Source organism: Oryzias latipes, chromosome 1 (genome assembly GCF_002234675.1).
Source record: "Oryzias latipes chromosome 1, ASM223467v1".
In the NCBI taxonomy this organism is placed as follows: domain Eukaryota; kingdom Metazoa; phylum Chordata; class Actinopteri; order Beloniformes; family Adrianichthyidae; genus Oryzias; species Oryzias latipes.
The window spans coordinates 29577825-29588739 of NC_019859.2; the positions used below are offsets into that span (position 1 = coordinate 29577825).

Below are 10915 nucleotides of genomic sequence, written 5' to 3' on the forward strand. Positions count from 1 at the left end.
CATCCAACCTTCAACATGAGTATTACTGATTTCAGCAATGTTACACAAAGGTCTGTTATTCATTACACCAAATAGGACACAAGTTGTTAATTATCATTGTGTTTAAAAAAAAATAAATAAATAGGGAAATATTTTCCAAAAAACAGTTTGTCAAGATCTTCTTTCTTAACGTTTGATATATCTTGAGTTGTTAGAGACGACATATATCGATTATCACATTATCGCCATATCGTGATAGTATCGTTATCGTGAGCAATGTATCACAAGTCGTATCGTAAAGTACCCAGTGATTCCCAGCCCTTATCAACAGAGGTGCCTTTGGGGTTTATTTTTTGGTGTATTTAAAAAAAAGTATTTAAAAAAAATTGAAATAGTCCTAAATATAATAAATCTTTTGGTGGGTCATAAATCCTTAACAACGCAAGGAATGTAATTATAAAAGCCACTTTTGATCAATAGCTGAATATCTAATGGTTTCTCTGCATTTGATTTAGAGGTTGAATTAAACTTTTCTTTATTTTGCAACCTCATTTTTTGGTTTAGTGCTTTGATTTTTATACTGTTTTTTTAGGGAAAAGGCACAGTTCATCGGGATATGCCAAAGCCATGAGCACTTGGATGACTGAGCAGCAAGCATTCCTCAAAAGAATACAAGAGTCCCAAAACCGGTGGGTTGAGAAACAACAAAGAAGACTGCAGAGGGATCAGCGTCTCCTCAAACAGTTTGTGGAAGAGAGTTCATGGGCAAATGAGCGCCTTGTCACCCAACTTTTGGATGGTCTAAGAACCATCATCCGTCCACCTCCTCCTCCACCAGTAGCTCTGTATTCTTCCCAGCACTCCTTCACAAACTACAGCGGGTCGGCTAACTATAGCCAAAACACGTCGCACTACAGCGACAACTCAGAGTACACCTTGCATGATCTGAGTTAAATATGGGTTCAACTGTTACTGTCATAATCATTTTTTTTAGACATTGCACAATTTCCAGAACATTGCTGCTAATAGTTTCATTTAAGAATTGCACATTTTCATTGCTGCTGATATTTAAGGCTTTGTATGTTTACGTTTACACTTACATGGAAATGTGACATTTTGATCACTTTACCTTCTCCTGATTGTTGAAATGCACATTTTACAAATTGTTTTGGACGAAAGAGCTAAATGTCCTTTTGACACTTTATATTATGTTTATATTTTTTTATACTGTTACATTTTTTTAAAGTTATTGTACAAAACACTTGTTTAATTTAAATAAAGCGTACTTTTAGGGGTCACTAGCAGTGACACCATATTTTTTGCACTGCTGTAGCATTGAAGGACCAACAGCAAATATGTAAAAACAGGAATCCTTTGAAAAATTGTACATTTCTTTAAATTTTATTTCATTAAACATTCATTTGAAGCACAAAACAACGCTCTTTTTCTTTTTACTGATATGTACCAACCTGAATATTTACACCCTCGATTGCATTTGTGAATACACTAAAGAACTCCAAAGAAAGTAAGCAGTGATGAAAGTCTTCCGGGAATTCCCGGAAATCCGGGTTTTTGAGCAAACCGAACGTACTTTCCGGGAAATAAAGACCTGATCTCTACGGACAAATCGCTTTCCGGATTAGAAAATGGTCTGAAATCAGCTAATTTTAGCTTTATTTTCTATATTTCTCCGCAGATCGCTTCCTCTATGGTCGTGGCCATCTCTCGTCTTCCCGGCCTAATTGACCAATGACGGGACGTTTTAGTTGCTTTCGGATGCGTCGACGGGTCTGATTGGCTCTGTCTGCACCACGTGGTCAGCGTGACTTGCTTCCCTAGAGACCAAAACTGGCGGACCCACGCTAAACTTTCACAAACACATCTGAAGAGTTTGCGATCAAATTTGTGTTAAAATAATGGCAGGCATCGTCATTATTGAGCGTGGTCACGACCTCAGTTGTGAGAAGACGATAAAAAACAAATTGAAGTGGTCTTGGCTGGAAAAAAAAAAAAAGATTTTTAAGGTAGTGTAGGTCAAATACTTTTTTGTGTAAAATAATCTCAAAACCACATTTTGAAATAATTTCAATTTTAGTTTTGAGTTTCAGTTTTTATTTTGAATACATTTCTCTATCTAATTTATTTGTATTTCCTAATTACCATGATTTAGTTCAGTATAGTTAACATTAATTATAAGTATTTGATGGTTTGGACCCGCACTCCCTTAAAAAATAATGTTTACAATGTTTAGTTTAGTTTGTATGTTTGTTTTGATATTTCCCAGATTACTTAGTATTGGTGTTAAAGAATTGATGTATTATGTTATAGAATTATAGTTTAAAGCAGATCCCATATTTTGATGTAATTATAGTTTGAGAAAACAGTGCAAGTGGATGTTGTACATCAGTCATTTCTAAAGCAGAAATAATGTATAAATAACTGAGGTATTTTCATAGAATATCATAGTTACTGGTGTTCTTTTTGCCATTTGGGGCTTTGATGTTACTATATTTTAGCAATTGTATGTTTTGCAGCTTTAAGGAAAAGCGTAGATTGTAGGATTGTGTTACTTTGAGCAATTTTCCAAATTCATTTTTAGGACAAGCAAGTCCTTAATGGAGAGTCAAACTAGGGGTTTGAATGACAAATCATGATGCTCCAATTAGTCTTAGTTTCTTGATAAAGAAGTGAATAACTAGCTGCCAGAATGCACCAGAATGCATCTAAGACCACGTATTTTTCCAAAATTTCGCTCTGTGCCCGCCATATCGCTCAAAGAAAAGTTCAGGGATTTTTTCCTTGCCTGACTTTCATCACTGGTAAGGTTGACATTTTTTTTAGTGAATAAAAAAGCCAGAAAGATTTAGTGTTGGTGCCTTGTCCGGAGTGGGACTGCAGCGGCCATATAGGTAGTCAAAGCCTCTCTTGTGCTGCTGCCACCACTACTGCACTGTGGGTTAACTGGCTGGTTGGGCTGTGGAAAATGAACTGTCCGATCACGGGCCCCTTCCAACCAGCTGCTGCTGGCATGCTCCCGTTCCTTCTGACAGAAGTTGTGCAGTGCACAGCAGGTGGCAATCATGGTTGGCATGAAAGTGAAATGCGAAATATAAATGTGAAATATAAGTCACTTCTCTTCAGCAGAACCCTCCACCTTGACTTTAACAAACCAAAAGTCATCTCCACTCCCACCCTGACTGAGATTAGGTAGCTGTTGAAAGATTCCTGCTCAGGAGTCAGCAGTGGGGAGTTTGAGTATCCCTTGATCAGCCAGTCAAGAAGTGGGTAAGCAGGGTCTCCTACAATCAGGAAATTGGTGTCTTTATCCAAAATGGTCTTGATTCCCTGTTACAGAAAAGGGAAATTACTAGTTATGGTGGACATGTTTTTGCAAGCATACATTTTAGGCTGTTCCATCAAACAAAAACAAAAAAACAAATGTTTTCTTACCTTGGGTAAGAGATGAGCCCTTTGGAAAAGATCAGAATGCCAAAGGGCATTTGCATCATGTGCGCTGCCTGGCATTTTACAGCTGATGTTCCAAAAACTGCATGGCAGGGACGAAGGAAATAGGTGAAACACATGTAACATAGCTTTATTATGCAAGAGATGTTCTTAAAAAATAAAAAAATTAGATACATATATGGTATGTAGAGAATATTTATTTTTACCAGAATTGGTCGTCAACAACAGCCTGGAGTATGTAGGATGGCCATCCTTTACGATTAACAAAGTCCTTGTAGCCGTCTGAAGGAGGAAGAATCTATAAAGCCTACAAATGCACAAAAGTTAAATGCGTTTTAGAATGCAGACAGATTGAGAATAACAAAGAGTTCTGCATGAAAATGTTATCATGGCGGCCGAATCTCCTACCCCTGGATGCATGGATTCGTCGACAGCTGGGCTGCCCACTTCCTCCGGACCATATTCAAAGGTGCACACCGTTGCATCTGTAAAATGATTCCCCATCTTGTCCATAGTAAATCAACTGGAAGAGGAGAAAAATTATTGGAGCAAAGGTCAGCTTTGTCCTCCGCATGAGAATAGAACGTGAATAGAGTTCGGTTCCCATAGATGGATCCTCAACACAGATGGTTTAAATCTGGTCCATGGCATAATTTACTGAGCTGCACACAAAAAGTCCGGTCTCTTCACACAAGGAAAGGGGGGAGGTTTGCCTATGCTCTCATAAATTTATCTAAAGGAATGCAGAAAAGGCTGAGCCTTTAGAGTCACTACACACTGAAGATTAAAACTTCAACGTAATAAGAATAAGACAGAAAACATATATTTCTTCAATTCCCTCTCTTGAGCTCACGAAGTGAGATCACAAAAAGTCATTACCACATCACTCAATAACATAACATTTCAACAGGTCCACATGACCTGACAGCTGTGGTCGCAACCCCTCACAATCTGTAACACAAAATCAATGTGATTAAATGAGCATTTCAAAGGAGGTAGGTGACCCATGAGTGTGCAAGCGAAAAACCTGTCGGAGCATTCTTTGACCTTCTTTGAGAAACTTTCAGTGAGCGGTCGGACAGGAAAATTCTTGCGACGATCTGTGCCCCTCGGCAGCCATCCCTAAGGATACTCATGCATCACCAGACCTTACCTTGGCACAATTTTGTTAATATAAGTTACATAGAACAAGAAATAAAGTAGCAAATAAAGAAAATAAGCAAATTCAAATTAAAAAGTAAAAAAGATAACACTTCATGTAAAGAAATGGAACACCTGAAATTAAGGGGGGAAATGGAGACATGTTAAGGCAGAACAAAATCACACAAGTTGATCTCACAGCCGGGGAGGTGAAAAGGGATCACTGACAGGTAACATGGCATATTGTCTGTGCTCCCGATCCCTTTCTCCCACCACCTTCTCTATGAGGCGTGTCATAAGTGATCTAATGCAGGGAATACAACAACAACCACATAGAGTGAGAATAGCTGCAAAAACTGCTACTGCAACAAGGATGGAGGAAGTCAAAGTTTTCCATGGACCAAACACTTTCATCCAGTCATCCCACATGGATATATCAACTCCCGAATGTTCCTTCATTTTCTTATTTAATGTGCGCATACCTTCAATAGCCACCCATCAGCCTGCGTATTATTGGGGATAAAAGTACAACACTGATCACCAAAAATACCACAAACACCAGATTTCTCCGCCAGTAACATATCTAATGCAATTCTGTTTTGGAATGCCATTAGGGAGGTAGCCTTTAGATAGATAGATGATTTTATTAATCCAACAATGGGGAAATTTCATTTATCTGTGGCAGCAAAAACGACATTCAGAAATAATCTAATAATATAACATCAAAAAAGGACATCACAAATGACATTCATATTAAATTATTAAAAAATATTATTAAAATTATTGTGAAAATTATTATCAAAAATGAGATTATTATTAAATAAATAAATATTTAATACAGCTGCAAAAGTGTAAAAAACATGTGGTCTGCAAAACATGTGATCAACTGTAAAAAACATGTTTTTGTTAGGAGTTATCCATATGAAAATCTCAAAGCCTGCTTTTACTTGATCAATCAATTTATACTCATTTGGGACGCCTTTAGGGACACCAAGACAGTCGATGTATGTCGGATCATTCTGGCCCATCCAACCCATTTCACGCTTGGACCATCTCCAAGTAGGCTGTTGGGTCAGCGGGGCCGCGACACCTGTCAAATCTATCGGTCGAATAAAAACGGGTAAGATCAAAGTGACCAACGCACATCGTCCGGCCGCATTCACGGGTAATCTGTCAAATATTTGATTTCCACCACACCATATCCATATGTCTGCTCGTGAGTGTGGCTGGAAGTCAGTCAGGGCTTGTGTCTCATTTACACCAATCGTCAGTAACTTTACCTATAAATCTACTACCATTTCCATAACTTAACTCGAAACATGAGAAATCTGAGGGGCAACACTTTGGTCAAAAACAGGCTTACTTTTATCACTGGGGGCCAGAGGGTAATATTGATCCAGTTTCCGACAGTCTGGGCTAAAAGGAGTTCTGTTAGTCATTAAATCAGCCACAAATTCTGCTGGAACTGCTGCGGGAACCACACGCTACAAAGGACAGTGGCCCATACACACAACAAAGTCTTCTCTTATTGAATTTGCTGCTTTTTCAACCATCAGCAACCAGTTGTTGGCTTCCCCACTGGTGCCTGTCACAATCTGGAACCAACTATCTGTGGAAGGAGTTCCTTCTATGCTTTTTACCTGTCTGGCCGGACCGAAACCTAATCTTATCCGTATGAGGGTGGTGGTGGTAGCGTTAAGGTCTGGACAGAACATAACCTGCCAACACGGATCTATTCCATTCGCCTGTGCACAGATGAGCAATCGTGAGCAAATAGTGATATATCCCTGTGTAGGGGTAGGGAAAGGTTGACCAATGGTGTTAACACGGAAGGTAAAAAACTAATCTGAAACAGTAAAGTTGGAAATTATTCTGGACCACTTTTGAGCCTGGGATGTCCACCCATAGGTCCCTTTCTATCAAAATGATTCTGCTGTGGATCTAAATATTGATCCCCATCCTCCATCCCCCAACAATCCCCGCATGTACCAGTGATAACCCCGCCACTCACTTGCCGTTCCCCAGTGGTTATGTTTAAAATTCCCCCTTGGTGTTATTATTAACACATCTATTGTCTGATTGGGATTGTAACAAAAATATAGGAATCCTAACGGGGGCGCAAGAGAGCCACACATGAGTTCTTCAGCTTCCCTGGTATAAGTCCAGACCTCATAAAACACATTTCTCTTCATTCTCTCATTACCTGATATTGGTTTTTCAGTTTTAAGAGTAGGAGTGTTGGATCTAAAACTAAACCAACACTTCTTAACTATATGTATGCTGAAAGAAAGGACGCGGACTCGAGGAATTCCTTTCACGTGGAGAGCAAAGTAAAGCTTGTACTCAGACAACACACTAGTTTCCTGTGAGTTTTGCAAAGCTCTGCTCCCACCTTTATTAGAATCTGGGCATTACCTAACATACAACATGTGATTTTCATTTCTAAAGGGTAAGGGGTACAAACATACACACACACACATATGGTTTACAAAAGTTAGGAAACCAATCTGAACATTTCTTGACATCGTCAGGAAGCTAAACAAAACATCCCTTGTGATTGTCTGTTCACCGCTGTAGATTAGGCCGATTTTTGCACATTTAAGGTGAACAGCTGTCGCCGGGTCAATACAAAATCATTTACTGCATTCCCAGGATCACGTTCCTTGCAGAAAAACAATAAACACACTTTATCTATAGATAACACAACAACACAAAAGTTCTGAGAACATATGGGATAACATATGTACAAATTTATTCTAACAAGGAGCCCTAGTGGGACCACTAAGGTCAACACCCCTTAACCCAAAGCGCAAAAAACAATAACAAAAATACAGTGAGATCCCCTATTGTCCGTTGCCCTCTCTTGGACTGGGGGAATGCCAGGGGAATTTTTAAATCTTGTGGCAAGCATGTGTACTGCAAGCGGACACCTTTGTACTGAAATGCGAATAGGTGTCTGCTACTTTCATGTAATGGAATGCAAAAGAATGCGTTTGCCAAATCAATGACAGTGAACCACACACATTGTGGGGTTAAAGTTGACAGAATGCGGTGTGGATCAGGCACAGGTAGGACTGGAGTAATGGTTGCGTCATTGACAGCCCTTAAATCATGTGCCATGCGATAAGTTTTACCATCTACTTTTAAAACCGGTCTCAAGGGAGTACATCATGGAGAATGTAAATGTTCAGTTACACTGGAGTTCCACAGCCCAGTCAGAGTTTCCTCCATCCCTTCATCTGCATCCTTGACCCAGCGGTACTGTGGTCTGAAGACCTGTGCTCCTGCAGTTACCTGAATCTCCACCGGGGGAACAGTGGAGCATGAACCCGCTCCTGTTGCTGTTGCATAGGAAACATATGTCTTGTGCCCCCACTCTTCTTGTCTTTTCTGGATCTTAAATTATATTGGAGTCTTCCTACCTGCGTCAAATCCTGATTGGTGGCAAGGACATGTGGTTGGTGTGGAGTGTATTTGTCCTCCTCCTCCTCCTCATTTCTGTCAAATTCAACTTTCATGTTTATTTTGAATCCTTCTTTGGTCACTCTCCGTAAAAAATAATTTGTAGAGGGCGCCACCTCCTTCTTGTTTTCAAATTATCCTACCGCGCAAAATTAGCTCCTAATGTAACACTGTTTTTTCGTCCGCCATTAGGTGTCCCAGGCCAAAACAGACGCAAAACCCTCCGTTTGATGAACGCTTTGTTCAAGACCGACAGGTGAACCTATTAATTTTTATTTATACTGTTTTCGTACATCACAATGTCACAGGCCAACAGACACCCCTCCGTTTTCTGAACGCTTTGTTCAAGGGCTAAAACGGGTGAACCTTATTACACTTCCGACTCCAATAACTGGGGTATGATTCGCCGCCCACTCACTCGAAATCTCCTTAATTTAATTTATTTAATATGCAGAATTCATAAAAGGTTCCTACTTACAGTACTATAAGTGAGGCCTCAGGAGACGTCGACCATTTGGAGGCGGTCCCCGACTTTTACGCCGAAATTCTCAGGGAAATACGTAAAATTCACCACAATAATCCGGTCCGGTTCGGTCCGCGTTCCCCCACTCACGTCCGGGGTCACCAAGTTTGTAGGAAAAAATCTGTTCGCTTTTCAGATCTTCCCATGTGTGTTCAAGAAATCGGGAGAGATAAAAGCAGACCAGGTTTCGACCGGATAAAGATACAAAATGTTTTATTTCCCTAACAAAAGTTTTAAAACAAATTAAAACCGATATCTGGGTTCTCAAAGATTAAGCTGCAACCTAATAAAGAATAAGATGTAAAAACATAGATTTCTTCAGTAAAAAACTGTAAATGAAGTTAAGCAATACGATTCCCTATTTTTTTTTAATGGAGCAAAAATTGTGGAAAATCCTGGAATATCTTTAAAAGTTCAAAGATTTGAAAAAAAAGTCAGAGAATGAAAATGAATAAGCAAAAAAAAACATTGTAAATAACATTGTAAACATTGTAATAGTAGAATGGCTAAAATAAGTTAAAGTTTATAGGAGTTAAGCATTAAAGCTGAAATTGTTGAAAAAAATCGCTGAACTGTTTAAAATTTGAAGATGTTTCTGAAGAAACACAATGTTTGAGAGTATCATATTGGTAAAGCTACATGTTCTAAGTTGATAGAAAATCCACTTTTTTCAAAATGGCAGCTTTTCTATTGATTTCATCTCCATAGCAACCATTTTATGTCTGGGTCGCCTGGGGATGATGAACAAATCGACGTCAGTTTCAGACTAATCGGAAAAGGAAACCTTTGGATGTCCTTAGCAGTTTATTTGCTAACCACGCCCACATTCCTTATATGTCCAGATCCAGTGAATTTCAATATGTTCAGTTCCAGCCATGGATGAAGTTTATTGCAATATTTACTTCAGATTTTGTCATAAAATGGCCACCAAACAGTAGATTGTGTTGACATCCCATAATGATTTCTAAACGTATTTTATAGTCCAAAGCCTTTTGATCATTTTAATGTTTGAACGGTGTCTCTAGCTACAAGTATGTTGAAGTTATAATGGTTGAAAGAGACAAAGGTCTGCAAGGATTCTCCATGTATTTCAATGTAGCACAAATCTTGGAAAATCCTGGAATATCTTGAAAGGTTCTAGGATTTGAAGGACCAAAAGTAATAGCTGAAAGGATTAAGCTGAAAGATCTGAACATTGTAATAGTAAACTGGTTAAAATGGGTAAAAACTGAAGTTTAAAATCGCCTCACATTTAGGCACAAAATGGCCGCCAAACCGTAGTTGGTGATGTCATCCCATAATAATTTCAAAACTTATATTGAAGTCCAAAGTCTTGTGAACAGTTTAATGTTTTAACGGTGTTTCTAGCTAAAGGCATGTTGAAGTTATAATGGTTGAAAGAAACAAAGGTTTCAAGGATTCTCCATGCACTTTAATGGAGCAAAAATCTTGGAAAAACCTGGAATATCTTGAAAAGTCGAAGGATTTGAAGGGCCAAAAGTCATAGCTGAAATAAGATGAAATAGTTGAACATTTTAATAGTTGAATGGTTGACAAATTGGAAGTGTCCGAACAGGGTCTTGAACCAGGGACCTCATGCACCATAATTTCCCTATGTATTTCTATGGGGGGAAAAATCCCAGAAAACCTGGAATATTTTAAAAAGTTGAAGGATTTGAAAAACCAAAAGTAATAGCAGGAATAATCTGAAGGAGCTGAACATTTTAAAAGTTGAATGGTTAAAATTTTGTAAAATGTTGGCATATTTTGTACTCTAACAGTAAAGTGCATGCAAATATTTTTGAGGAAAAAAATTAGTTGCTAAAGGCCAGAAGCTTTGTTTGAGGGTGCTGGTTATTTTTGATGTGTTACTTTGAGGCACTGGATTGTTTAGATCCATGTACCATTGCTGAGTAAAGAGAGTTTCAAGGTTCTACTGAGATTTGAACTCAGACTATTGGATTCACAGTCCAGCGTGCTAACCATTACACCATAGAACCCTATGTATACTCACATTTTACAGGTTAAAAATCCCAACGACGAGTATTCAGTAGATCCGGTACTAAAGGTGCTTTTTTTTTTTTTTTTATTCAACATGGTGGCCTCTTCCAGAGGTCAAATAAAACAGATCAGAGCAGAAAGCCTCTCATGCTGGACATATTTTAAAAGTTTAGCCTAGTCTGTTTAGCTTAGTCATTACCTTTTAAATTGATGCCATCTTTTATTTGGTGTAATCACAAAATGGTCAGAACCGCTCTTAGTCTGGCTCGTCACCTAGGACCTGTCTGGCATGGGAGACCCTAACAGGGCCATCTGTCCCAGACAGCTTAGGTCCTCGGATCACTC

At 38.8% G+C, this 10915-nt stretch overlaps 1 long non-coding RNA gene and 1 other non-coding gene across 2 annotated transcripts; both read right to left on the reverse strand.

Moving 5' to 3' along the window:
* Positions 1-2737: 2737 nt before the first annotated feature.
* LOC105354770 lies at positions 2738-3894 on the reverse strand. The gene is made up of 4 exons (XR_909328.3): positions 3853-3894; positions 3651-3751; positions 3430-3526; positions 2738-3324 (listed from the first exon to the last, which is right to left on the reverse strand). It is a non-coding gene; the product is annotated as an uncharacterized LOC105354770 (long non-coding RNA).
* Positions 3895-10497: 6603 nt separating this feature from the next.
* trnah-gug lies at positions 10498-10569 on the reverse strand. The gene has a single exon. It is a non-coding gene; the product is annotated as a tRNA-His (tRNA).
* Positions 10570-10915: the final 346 nt, after the last annotated feature.